General features: G+C 40.1%; 1 protein-coding gene across 11 annotated transcripts in view; it reads left to right on the forward strand.

Annotated features, from left to right (window-relative positions):
• MEF2C (myocyte enhancer factor 2C) overlaps positions 1–14,043 on the forward strand; it is a 498,913-nt gene that overhangs the window by 69,868 nt on the left and 415,002 nt on the right. Inside the window, exon 1 of one of the 11 annotated variants that reach the window (XM_033920749.1) lies at positions 2,507–2,959. The exons of the other annotated variants lie outside the window; for them this stretch is intronic. The gene's annotated coding sequence lies outside the window, so the exon portion shown is untranslated. Of the gene's footprint in view, positions 1–2,506; positions 2,960–14,043 lie in introns of those variants that run through there. 11 annotated transcript variants of the gene reach the window in all.

The following is a 14,043-nucleotide window of genomic DNA, read 5'->3' on the forward strand; positions in this document are numbered from 1 at the left end:
TACGAAGGTGCGATAGCGTTTTTAGCGCTCGCAGGATATTACCACGCGCTACACCGCGCGTTGCATGGCTAGAACTAACGCCAGCTCAATGCTGGCATTAAGGTCTAGTGCGCACGGCAATTCAGCGTGCGCTATTCTGCGTGTTAATGCCCTAACACAGCTTAGTAAAAGGAGCCCATAGTCTTTTATATTATTATTATTACTGATTTTGTAAAATCAAATGTGAAACAGTTGATCATATATTAATTGGATACTGCACGAATACAAAACTGGACATGATCCAATGGAAAAAATATTACATTGGTTTTTATACAAAAAAAATATGGAAGCATGAAATTATGGATAAAATTATTAAAAATAATCAAGCAAAAATGTTATGGTACTTCAAACTTAGCTGATTGACACCTGCAACATAATAATCCAGACATTACTGCCATTGGAAAGAACCATGTTTGGTTTATTAATATAGCCATAGCCAGTAATGTGAAAGATGAGCAATTACAAAAGATCACAAAATACCATGATTTGCAAGCATAAATTGTGAAAATTTGGAAAAAGAAGCCAATAGTGGTACCGATTGCCACTGAAGCATTAAGGGCTCCTTATACAAAGCTGTTGTAGAGGTTTCTACCATGGGCCAGCGAGGTAAATGCTCTGACATTTATGGGAATTCTATGAGTGTTGGAGTATTCATCTCGTCGGCCCCCAGTAGAAACCTGCACTTCAGCTTTGTAAAAGTTAGTGTAAATAAAATACCATGAGGATGCAGAAGAAATTTGGACTGTCTAAAATTGGAAAAAAAATGATAACAATCCAACTATAGAGAGCAGCACTGTCAGGCAACTCATATATTAATCAGGCCCTATCCTCATGATTCCCAAACACTTGGGTAGGGCTCAGATCCTGATGAAGGGAACCAATCAACACTGGGTGTAACACATAATGCCACAATTTAGAAAATAAGTGGAAAGACATTAGGGGGAAAAAATGATGGTAATAACCAATTGTAATTGAAGCTCTTTGAGCAGTATTGATTGGATTCCCAAAATACTGCAATATAAAAATTTAATAAATTATATAATCCATAAACAGATAAATTAATTAAAACAAACAAACAAAAGCTACCCTACTTGGAACAACATGCATTCTATGTTCATATCTCTATGATTCCCATCTGATCTGAAATGTTGAATACTGGTTTAAGGAAGAACACTCTGTATCCAGTTTATTAAAATCTGTTTCCATCTTGTGCAGTACATAAATCAGGAGAGGTACCTGCAAGTCTGCTGGATTTACTGGGACCCTAATTGGTTCATTTTTAGGACGAAAACTGGTGCAATGAGCCAGAGAGTTTTTCCTACCCACCAGCCCAGTCTTTTTAAAGAAGCCTTTTAGTTTGCCATCACGACCTTCCGATTGCCCTTTCCTGTGTGGCAAGCAGGACCTTAGGCAAACTTGAGGGGGGGGGGGGGGGAAAGGGATGGCTAATGACTTCGGGAAGTGGGGATGCTTTCCGGACCCGGGGCTAGGACAAACAAGGAGTTAAGGAAGGCGTGGGGAGGAAATGTCAGGAGTCCAGAGATAAGCTGAGAACGGAGGTCGCTGACATCCATGCCCAACAACGCTCGGAACACAGAGGTGAGCCTTATAGTGAAGAATATAGCCGTACGTCTGACGTCATCAAGGCTCTCCTCAGATCCGTCTGATCGATTGCCGATGACGACTCCTTAACCTTCGCCGTGAATGCTGCGTTTGTGCAATCCAGCAAAAATGCAATGGAAAGTGGAAACTTTCATAAAGTTGTCATTCTTTTCGGGTTACTATTTATTTGTGAAGCGGAGGAAGAAAGTGTTAAAAAAAGAAAAACAACCAAAACAAAAGAAAAATAACCTGGTACTCTTGCATCGTCCAGCAGCTACGGGGAGGGTTTTTCGGGGTGGGGGTTGGATCCTTTCCCTTCTTCCGTAGCTGCAGTCGAACTAAAGAGGATCAGGAGCTTGGGTCCTTTGCATCGGCTCATCTAGTTAGGGTAACTGGAATTTGGGGGAGGGAGGGTCATGAACTTTTTGCTCCCTATTTGTTTTTTTTTTTTTTTTATAATTGCGTTAAAAAAAAAAAAGAATTGTCATTAGGGGATGTAGGGGGAGGGGGGGCTAGGCACGGCATCCCATTACCACCGTAAATCTAAAATTAGCAAAATGTCAGAAATGAAAAAAATTGATTCAGCCAGACGCAATTATAATTTAAAAGTGCTTGATTGAGGCGCTGATGTTCGGTGATTTATTCTGCATAGCATATCCATAATTAAAGCAGCGTAGTGGAGTAATTTATCAATCTAGCCGAGGCTGGCAAAGGTAAAGGCGCCGGATCTGTTTGTTTTATTAAAATGTTCCGCGATCTGGCCCCGCCCTCTCCCTCTTCTCTTTTTTTCCAAGAGTGAAACTGATTATTTCTCCAGTGCCGGAGGAGAGTCGGTCGTGTCGGATTGTGGGAGAGGGAGGAGAGAGGAAAAAAAAAAAAAGAGGAAAGAAAGAAGAAGAAGAAGCAGCAGGAAACAAACCTTAAATAAAAAAAAAGAAGAAGCGACCTTTCGGCGGGCGTTTTAGTTCTTGGTGGTGGGGGGGCTTGCGATCCCTTTATTTTTTTTTGGGGGGGTGCGCGACGTTAGAAATGCTGTGAGAGCCCCCCCCCTCCCTCCCTCCCTCCTCCTCCTCGGTCTTCTGTCACTTCCTTCCTGGCTCGGCTGCTGGACGAGTCGCGTTACTTTTTGCCCCTGCCTGCAGCAGAGCGCCCTGCGCCCCGGCACCGAGATCGCGGGGGGGCTGCTGGGCTCCCCCCTTTTCCTACGTTGCTCCGTTTCGCTTTGCCGCCGGAGGGAAGGAGACGCCGACCAGCGCGCGCCCCGAGACGTCTACATCCCACGGCTGTGGAGGAGGCGCCGCACCCGCTGCCGGGATCTGTAAGTACCCAACCCGGCTCTTGCCTCGAAGTGTGAGGGAGGGGGGGGGGGGTGCGTCATTTCACTGTCCCCCAAAGTAACTTTCCAGTCAGGACAAGTGAGAGGCTCGTGCCCCCCCCCCCTTGCCCAAGTTTTTCACCCCCTGAATCTTTGCATGATTAGTTTGATATTAGCGTGCTTGCAGCTTGTTCAGCTTTTAATACCCCCCCCCCAACATAATTCTGTGTCCGTGGGAAATGTTTGCCTTAGCTTAGCGCGTGCATGTGGCCGATGTTGCTGGTTGTCAGACAGGAGAAAAAGCGTGGCACATGTGCAGGAAGGCAGACTTAAAAACTTCATAAGCGGTTTTCGTGCCTGGGATTAGGAGGAGGGGGGGGAGGGAGGGGGGAACGAGTTGCTGCGGCTGCAGCTGCACGCGCTGTGGATGAGAGCAGCTAACCTCGGGATAAGGGGAAAGGGAGTCCTGCGCGCGGCGGATAATAACCGTCGCCAGGCTTCGCGAGGCAGCTTTGGCATCTCTTGCAGTGCCTCGTTCTTTACTGAAATGTGAATGTTTGACAAGAAATAATAGCCAGGGTTAGTTGAATGCAGATAAAAGAGGAATTAGGGCTCTGGAAGAAAGCAAATGGAAGTGTGAGATAAAAAAAAAAACCAACTGTGCCAATGCAATTATTTGAGGGGTGGGGGGGGGGGGGGCTCTTTGTCAAGGGCTTTATACAGTATATATATTTAGATAGATATAGGATATAGTGTATGGTATTTTAGGATATTGCTATCTAAACCTCACACCAGTCCTCCTGAGTATTACAACTGAATTATTTTTCTTTTGGGAGGTCAAGACAGCTACTGCTATAAACTTTCTGTGTCCAATTTGCACAGCTGTTGTATTTCCTCCTGGGTATATTTGCTTGTGTTTTGTAGCTGAGGTGCTTGGGGGATGCTTAAGCTTTTTGGGGATGAGAACTGTATGCATTGTAAAACTAAAGACTTCTTCGCAGCCATGCTTTTGAAATATATTCCTCCAGGGCTGTAAAGAACTCCCTTGGCAAATACAATGCACACTCATTTGCTCTTATGAAAGAAATTGCCCGCTTTAAAAGCAGTTGACTTACTCACTTGATTTCCAAGTTGTTGGAGGGGAGGTTGGTAAGGTAGGCTGCCAGCTGCTCCATTACATTAGACAGAAAAGTGACTGTCCCTGTGTTTTCTGGCATCTTATAGGGTATTGTGGTTACAGAGTAAAGATGTTTATATGGAGTGTAATAATGCTGTCCCTTGAGGTTTGGCAGGACATGGAGCCACAACCACCTGTAAGCCTCTCCATTACAAAGACCAATTTTATTTCCAACAATTGGGTAATTGTGGACTTCTGGAATAATTTCAGATTTTGCATCCATATATCAGCCAATTGACTAGGCTAATGCCACACTCTGCTAACCCTGTGATCTCTGGTAGTCCAGAGATTCTCATCTCAAGTGTCTTAAAACACTACTGTACATCCTATTCATAGTTTTATGTTAGACTTATGTTATTGATTCAGTGCCAAGAGGGTCTGTTTTCAGACCTTTACTTCTTTGTTGGCAATATTTTATTCTTACACACCCACTATATTTTCTGTACAGCAAATAAAGACACTTCACAGGATTTGTGTGAGATACCAACTAGCTTTCTTTTGTAAACTGAAGAAAAATCCTGCTTGTACTTTAATCAGTACATTGGCAATCTGCAGTCAAAACGTTTAGAGGTATTTTTAAAGTAGCAGTCAATTTAGCTAGCAAAAGAAAATAAAACTTTTGACAAGTAAAATGGAAAGATGTGTTCTTGACATCTTTCAGTCATGGGCTCCTGACAAAGAGTATTATGATAGGTGGTTTACTGTAATATTAGGAATAAGTGAAGATGAATGGACAGTTTTTCATGACAAAGTTTCATCCCATAAAGGTCAGCCTGTGATACTCCAAAAGACTGCATTGTGTGTCAGTAAAGATGCTTTCTATACAAAGATAAAAATTAAATAATGTATCCACCTACGTAAATGCATGCATCTGTTTGCCGCTTTCCCTTTTGTCTTATGAGACCTTAATTCTGCTATCTCTTGCCTGGAAGAAACTCTTTTTGTCCGTGAATCTGAAGCAAGCGCTTTTCTGGCTGCGTGTCATCTCAGAGATTTAATTCCGTTTTGTTAGGGAATAGAGGAAATGCCCCGTTCTTTTCAATATTTCCTTGCTGAAGAAATAAAAATGTCAGATGCCCAATGCCACCCCCACTGGAGGATCCAAATTAGGTATTATTTTTGCCAGTAGCAGTCAGGAAAGGGTGAATTTAATTTGTTGTAATAATATGCGAGTTTGCTGTTCAGTATAACTATGCAAAACTTTTCATGCTGGTTATATGAATAGTGAGAATGGACATTTAGAATTCTTCACTTTGCACACCAAAGCTGCTTGGCAAAAAAATAAAATGGCATTTTATGAAAAAATATTAACAATTTGAAAGTATCATCATTTGCATATTTTCATACTTGGCTGATGGAAAACACAAGAATAAGCCATTGCAATACCACTGTAATGATTCCCCAAAGAAAGACATGTTGACATTATTTAATGCATATATTTTAAATACGACAAAAGGTATGTGCCTGACAATATAGGAGATAAAGTGCCTGTAATATTGCAATCTTATAGATCCTACAGAAATGGAAAATTGTAACTAGTATGATTATATCTGCTCTCTGCAAGATATTCTTTGAACTCTCTACCCCAAGTATCTAATTTCACTCTTAAAAGGGTGGTTTGAAAAGTTCGGTTAAAAAAAAAAACCCCAAGTTAAATATATTTTATAAAAAAAAGTTATATAGTATTTACAGGAAAAACTGAACACTTGCTGGACTGTGTACAGCCTTCGAAGGAGACTATTTCTCAACATAGTCTCCTTCGAAGGCTGTACACAGTCCAGCAAGTGTTCAGTTTTTCCTTACTGTCAGAAAATAGATTTTGTCAAATTTTAAAATATATTAAACTTTTTTTTTTACCAAACTTTTCAAATTGCCCTTGTAACATATGTTCATATAAGAAAGCAGAGTATATACACTGATAGAACAGTAGTTTGTAACAATAACTCCCCCCCCCCTTTAACTAAGCCACAATAGAGGTTTCTACTGCGGCCCAGAGCGCTAAATGCTCTGACGCTCATAGAATTCCTATGAGCATAGAATAATTTAGCGCCTCGGGCCGCAGTAGAAACCTTTACTAAGCTGCAGTAGAAGAAGGCCTTTGTGAGACTTTGTAAATCGAGTATGCAGTCCTCAGATTTGGAATTGAGGAAAAACAAGAGTTTAGAGGCTAGCTTTGGAGAATAGTTGTATGGGCTGTTAAAGGGTTAATAATAGCATGCTATATCTTCAGAGAAAAAGAAAGACAAATAGCACATGCATTGCTCAATGTGGCTAGCACATGGTATTGAACTTGCAGAGGAAAAATCCCTAGGAATTGTTGGGTTATCAACTGACCTGGCACAAAGCTATTAGAATTTCTCTGAAACAGGCAGAACAAACTTTAGCACATGGACAAGTTCTTGAAAGCATGTTCATCATTGTGCTTCAGCCCTGGGTTTTCAGAGCAAAGAGAGTTTGGCTCTTCACCCGGATCTGTCATCTTTAGCAAATCAGATCAGCTGATGGAGGCAATTCCGGAAAATAAAAAAAGGATATTGACAAGAAAGTCTTGCATGCCTCACAAAAGGAGGATTTAGCAATTCACAGGTCACTTTGATCAACCACAGATAAAAGCTGCTGAGCAGTGGCAGGGCACACACCACCCCCAGATATTTATGGTATAAGGCTAACACATTTCTGCCCCTTCATCTCTCTAAACTGTATGTTTTTAAGTTTACAGGATGATTGGAAATTATTTTTTGTGTAAGAAAAGTGGGTCAGATTTATGTCCTTTTAGTATCATAAAGTCTGTAAAAGCAAAGGTTTTTGCTGGCACTTCCCTTTAAATAGTTGTGACCTGCACAGTTTTCAAATGTGTGCTGTACTGGCTGCTTGCAATGAAACTCAAAGAATCATTCTGAGTGCATGGACCATGCATCTTAAAAAGTGACTGCGGGGTTGACATGCCTGAGGAATGAAGTGTCATCTTTTAGTCTGGTAAAAGGTTTTGACAGTTGCATGCAGCATATCCACTTTTGTTGCAGATAATTGCTGAAGAACTGACTCCCGGTTCAGAAAAGCCAGTTTCTTCGGTTCCCCATTGCTTTTAAAGTGAATTTCTATTTTTTTTTTCCAATTTTACCTTGAATAATGCCTCCTAGTGCTTCACACAGTAAAACACTGACTCACCCATGAATTGGACCATAACATTTTCATTGCTTATGTTTTCCACAACACATTGTATTAACATTGAATTTATTTTCATGTGCAATAGAATCAGGCGGGGGGGAGGGGGGAGGAGAGGGGAGTGTCTTCAAAACCTACATGGTCACAGCTTAGTTGTGAGTGCAATCCTGTCTGAGCTGTGCCTCATTTGGTGAAGTTCTACAATAGATCATGTACTAATGTATTTTACATTTGTTTTAAACCTGTGTGAATGACAAACAAGTGATCTGGTTTTCTTTGTCAGGTGCAGTAACCGCTTGTGGTTTCACTATAGGGAGGATGGCAGATGAATATCAGTGTGTGTGTGATAAGTTTGTTTTATTTTATACAGTATATGCAGCTGTAGTAATCACTAAACTTATTACCATTACATGAATCTAGACATGTTTCTGGAACGCTGCATATTCTTAAACATTTATACCCGGTCTCTGTTACTGAAGGCTCTGTTTGAATCAGCTTTACGTCCATAGTCAGGCAGCCACATTGAACATGTCACCTTAGTGAGTAATTTTTTTGAATGCAGGAAATGATAGTTACTTATCACTTATCACTTCAGTGTTTTAGGATAAATATGGATACACTTCATTTGCATAACTTCAGGGAAGCTCATATTCATCCTGTCCCTCCCTTTGAGGGCAATATTGATAATCCGGTTCTGGAAGCTGATTTTCAAAAGGAGAATTCAGGTGGATTATTCCTTTGAAAATGTGGTTGGTGCATGTCACATGGGCATGTCTGAATCTGTGGTGGGGTGTGTTGTGTTGTTTGTTTTTTTGGTACCTTCATAGAAGCAGGTGCAAATTGTGCACATTAAAAATATGTGCAGAGGTTTAAAAAGGTTCTGCTTGTTCTTCAGCTCCCTGACTTAACTATGCTCCTTTTTTTTAAGATAGGGAAAAGTGTGCATGTTGATATTTTGCCCACAGTGGGGAGGGGGAACAATTTTGAAAGTGATCTGTTTTTTTATAAATACAATTAAAGTTATATTTATTCACATGGAAACCTTGGAATAATATCTCCTCTGCCTCGATATATGTGTATGTACATCTCCATCTCTCTCTCTCTCTCTCTAACCTACACTGTGACCATAAAGTAAGAGGCCACTCCTGTAGCTATTTTTTTTTTCATCCTATCTTTGACAAGTTTAAAGATATGTTTAGGATTTTTGGCAGGCAAGTTCGTTAAACTGTTCAGAAACTGAACATATAGAAGTCATCCACCACACTTGGTTTATGTGGCTGCTTTGCCTTGTGAAATAATGTCCATGCAATAGTTTCAATGTTTCTAACAAAAACAACTGGCAAAATGATAATAAACAAACCAGATAAGTGGGAATGAAAGAGATTCTTCCAAATGGGATCTTTATTGATAGGAAATCATCTCTTTCATTCCCACTTGTCTGCTTTGCGTCTTGCATTTGTGGAGGGACTTTGTGTCACTTCTGGTGGCAAAATGATAATGTCATTGCAAAGTAAGTGTGATGTGAGATGAGGTGATTAAATTTAATTACTGAGTTCACAATAGTTTACACCAGTGTTTTCTCAACTCGGTCCTGGAGTACCCCCTTGCTATTCAGGTTTTCAGGATATCCATAATGAATATGCATGAAATACATTTGCATATAATGGAGGCAATGTATGCAAATCAAGTTTATGCATATTCATTGTGGATATCCTGAAAACCTGACTGGCAAGGGGGTACTCCAGGGTCGAGTTGAGAGATACTGGTTTATACAACCCACATAAAAAAAGCAAATTTATAAATAAGCTCATAAAAGTTATGATGAAAAATGAGTGGCATCTTTTTTTCAGACACAATATATTTCTATATCTATATTTATTCATATCTATATGCTTATCTGTATGTATGTATATATATATATATATATATATTGCATATATATATATTGCATGTATATTGCATATATATATTGCATATATATTGCATATATATATATATATATATTGCATGTATATTGCATATATATATATATATATATGCATATATATATATATATATATATATATATATATGTTGCATATATATATATATGTTGCATATATATATATATATATATATATATATATATGTTGCATATATATATATATATGTTGCATATATATATATATATGTTGCATATGGTGCGATGATGAATAATGCTTAGATTTAATTTAATATAAAAATAAGACAAAAGGTAAACACCAGCAAATACATTTTTTTCTTGCATATTTTTACAATAACACCATTTTTTAACTAAGTGATTTAATGTTCTGTAATTTCTAGATGGGAAAAACATCTCGCAGAGAAAAAAAATCTTGCAAGCAGGAACCTTCCCCACACCCCCTATGAACTACAGAATATTTATTCTCAAGTCTTTAATTTTGTACTTGGTAAATTCCCTATCCTTTGCATTTTTAAATAGATTTCACATGTTTCTGTTTTTTTCTGTGGATGTGTGTTCCTTGGCTGAAGTTGCAGGAGATTGAAAGAAGTATATGTTATTTTTAGATTGTGTACACAAACAGACCTGTGGACATTGTATGCTTTTTTTAAACTTCTGTTTTTATCCACATCATAATTTTCTTAACTGCCATTTAAATATCTCAGCCACATCTTCATGTGTGGTATACGTGCATCAAATTGGAATCAAGTCCTCTGAGATTTGGAACCTGTGAGTTTCAGGCTACAATTGCATTCCTAATAGATGATGAAATCCAGTATTCTTGTACTATAACTCCGGTGATCAAAAATCAAGGTATGTTTCAATGGTGGACTTCCATAGGTATCATCGGAGGGAGGGGAAAATCTTTTTTTCCCCCTCTGCCCCAAATCATCTCTGGATAGGTTATGTTGTCTCTTAAAATTCTTCCTCACCTAGGCCACTGTTCTGCCTCTTGACCCAGTCTACAAGCAGTGACAGTAATTCTGGCTACAGAATTCAGTGCAGGGTCTGTAAGTCCACACACCCTACAATGCCCTGCCCTGTTCTGATGGGAAACTTATATGGAGATGGAAGGGAAGGGCACCACAAGACCTGCCTGTGCAGGAGATTTGATTAATTTAATTTTGTTACTGGAATTGCATTGCCACTTGTAACAGGACTGTGACACCACAGTAGCAGGCCTTGATGGAGGAATGGGAGTGGAAGTAATGCTCTGGCACCTGTCTAAATCCAGAACCAGTAAGAATTTACATATTACAACCAACATATACATGGAAGTTGGTGACACCCTACATAGATTTACTCCAAAGGAGACAACATTCACCTTCTGCCTTGCCTACAATACCCATCTCTTTCAGAATAAATTAGCTGGAAGACTGCCAATGCATTGAGACTGAAACCAAGGCTGGATAGAATCTTGCTCCTTTGACGTGTTGAACAAATTAATTCTATGGCTGCCAGTTATTCTGCTGTTATGCTAGCAAGTTACATCTTCAGAATATTTCCATTGTTACAAAAGTTTAGTCAACTCATTACTACAAGTGGCTTTCGGATCTTAGAAACGTTCTTTTGTTCAAAAGTTACGCTTACTGCTAGTGCCCTCAGCAGGTTAAGCTGTGTGCTATAATTCGCATAATAACTTTTCAAGCAGTGTGCGAGAGTAGGTGGAGTAAATTGCTAATGTGATTCCTTTTTTGTTTGATAGAAGCTGTCTGAAGTGTTGGCTTGTCTTAGGTAATTCAACAGGAGAAATATCGGCCATTAAGTTCAGGGGAGAACAGGGAATATTTTGGTGATGTGTTAGAAAATCTAATTGAATTGAGATTCATACATTGAGATGGTCTCCCAAGCTGCAAAACATGATTTTTTAAAAAAAATATATATATATATATTATTTATAAGTCCTTTTACTATTTGGTAATTTTCTGATGCCTTGTTTGACAAATACTTTAACATTTTTGAAGAGCACCTTACATGTAAATCGGTGTCCAAGATGATGCTCAGATGCAACACTGTGCTGTGGTGATGGTGTTAACTGTTAAGGTGTCTGAATGCACAACAACATAGAAAGAGAGACCACTGGTGGTGTATAAATGTAGATATCGACACAGAAAGAGGTTGAAATCTAAGAAAATTGATGTTGCCTATGGAGAAAGAATCAGCAAGGCTGGGAAAGCCTGTAATGCTGCAGGTTGTGGTGACAGGAATGACTGCTGCAGTTCATGGCTGTGTCTAAGGACTTTATCAATGGGATTAAATTGCACAGCTGGGCAATGATGGCCCAGTAGAGTCAACCTTAATTTCTGGAGACAGTTGAAACAGTAATGTAGAGAGCTTAAAATATTTAAAATATCAAAGTAGCTTTGATATCTAAGATATACACTAACATTTTAGTAAGGCCTCTCTTTTATGTAAAGACATGGAAATTTGTTTGTACTGAAATGGCTGTGCAGTAGTCCATCTTTTGTGCATTTCCCCATTTTCTGCTTTTGAAGCCAGTCATGATCCTTCTGTTTTTCCCTATAGTCTGCAAGCTTCTGTATCATAGTGTATACAGGCTTGTCTGCCTATGCTTTGAGATTTGATAGTGAAAAATACTACTAGTTCTTAATGCTGGAATAAGTTCAGGAATAATCTTTTTGTGAGCCCTGGGTAAATAAATGCATTGGACCTCTCATAATATCAATACATTTTCAAACTCCCACAAATGGGGCCCTGTGTGATTGTGCCCATATAGGAAGTAGAGAGCTGCACGGGTACGACGGGTAAGCTGTAAGAAGGTAATTTAGATCCGCGGCTACAGGGCAGGGAGGTTTGTCCGACCGGGCCTGTTCTATTGTCGGTTGGGTAGGGAAGCGCCACAAAGGTAAGGGGTAGGGAGGGAGAAAGGGAGGAAAGGTGGAGTGGAGAAGAAAAGACGCTTAAGGGAAATGGGTAAAACTGAGGGGGGAGAAGGACGCTGAAAGCACTGGGGAAGAGAAAGGGGTGGAGAAGGACGCTGAAAGGCCCTGGGGAAGACGGAGGGGGGGGGGGGAAAGAAGGACTCTGAAAGGCCCTGGGGAAGACGGGGATGGGTGGGAGAAGGACGCTGAAAGGACATGGGGAAGACAGAGGGGAGAGAAGGACACTGACAGGACATGGGGAAGATGGGGGGGGGGAGAAGGACGCTGAAAGGAAATGGGGAAGAGAGAGTGGGGGGAAGACGCTGGCAGGGAAGAAGACAGAGATGCCAGTCTATGGGGGGAGAAGATGGGTGCCAGACCAATTTGGAAGGGGGGAGAAAGGGAGAGGCACAGTAACAGAGCAAATGGAAGACGCAGAGGGAAGAGAGACAGTGGATGGAAGGAATTGAATGAGAACATGAGGAAAGCAGAAACCAGGCAAGAAAGGTAGGAAAATAATTCTATTTCTTTTTTTTGCTTCAGGATAAAGTAGTATATTAGTTGTGTTGATAAAAATGTATAAACATTAGAGGCTTGTAGAAACCCGTTTACAAAGTATGTATTCTTCCCAATTAATATTTCCAAATTAATAAAGTCTTTTTGCTTATTTGTAAATGGGTTTCTACCAGAGCCTTTAATTCAGTAGCATAATTAAATGAAATAACTATTTCTGAAGTTTATAGGGACGGGTGGGGACTCCTCGTGGGGACGGGTGGGACGGAGGGATTCTTCACGGAGACGAGTGGGGACGGGTGGAATTTCTGTCCCCGTGCAACTCTCTAATAGGAAGGCCATCAGAGGAGGAAGCAGCAGGTAAGATGCACTGCTCATAATTTCCTCCTGCTCATTGGGAGGGGGGAGGAGAAGGGGCAGGACACAGGAGCTGGGGACAACAAACAGACCTTTGCGGGCATCAGTGGCTCTGATCTCTCTTCAACCCCCCTTCTTTCCCCCCCCCCCACACACACACTTCTTTCAGCCAGCAGCTAACCAAGGCAAAATTTGCTTTTGGAGCCTATATAAAATTGTTGTTATACAGTATGATGTAATAAATATGAATTTTTAGACATGTTTTCACTTATGCAAATCCACTTTAAACTGGTTTTGGTAAAGGTGGAAAGCCAAATGAATACATTACATTAAATTAACTATATTGGCACATATGAAAAAAATTCCAAAAAAGTGGGCCATGACATGTGCTCAATTTGTCTGTCCTATACTCCTGCTGTGGCTGGATTCATAATAGCCTTTATCCTTTCATAATGGTCACTTCTACTTCTCACTTCCCTGCCATGTTATTAATGTCTCTGACTTCATATCTCTCACCTCCTTTCTTGCCATGAATCATCAAAAAATGATCATGGAAGGAGCGAGTGTCTCATCTCAGAAAAACTGGGTCATCATTTGGCTGAGAGCAGCAGGAATCGGAGGCCTCGTTCCTCCCCCACTCCTCCCCCCCCCCTCCAGGATCTGGCTTGCCCTTTACTGCTGCTGAGCAGTCACTTGGTCATTCCTTTGAATTACTCCATGAAAAATGTTAGGCGAGGGAAATGTTGATGAAATAGCAGTAACTACTTGATTTGTTGTACAGTCCTAAGAGTAGATTCTGAGTTGTGTGGTAATTGTATATATTATATACAACAAACCTTTTTCTGTATTGTGAGTGTGTGTGCGTGTGTGTGTATATATATATATACACACACAATTAAAAAGACCCTATATATTGAATAATGGATCCTCACTAAGGGCTCAGTATTCAAAGTATTTCTGCTCTTGACTTTGAGAGTATTGCTCTTAAATTATCTCTCTGAAAATGCACCAG

The sequence above is a fragment of the Geotrypetes seraphini genome, chromosome 1 (assembly GCF_902459505.1).
Source record: "Geotrypetes seraphini chromosome 1, aGeoSer1.1, whole genome shotgun sequence".
Taxonomy (NCBI): Eukaryota; Metazoa; Chordata; class Amphibia; order Gymnophiona; family Dermophiidae; genus Geotrypetes; species Geotrypetes seraphini.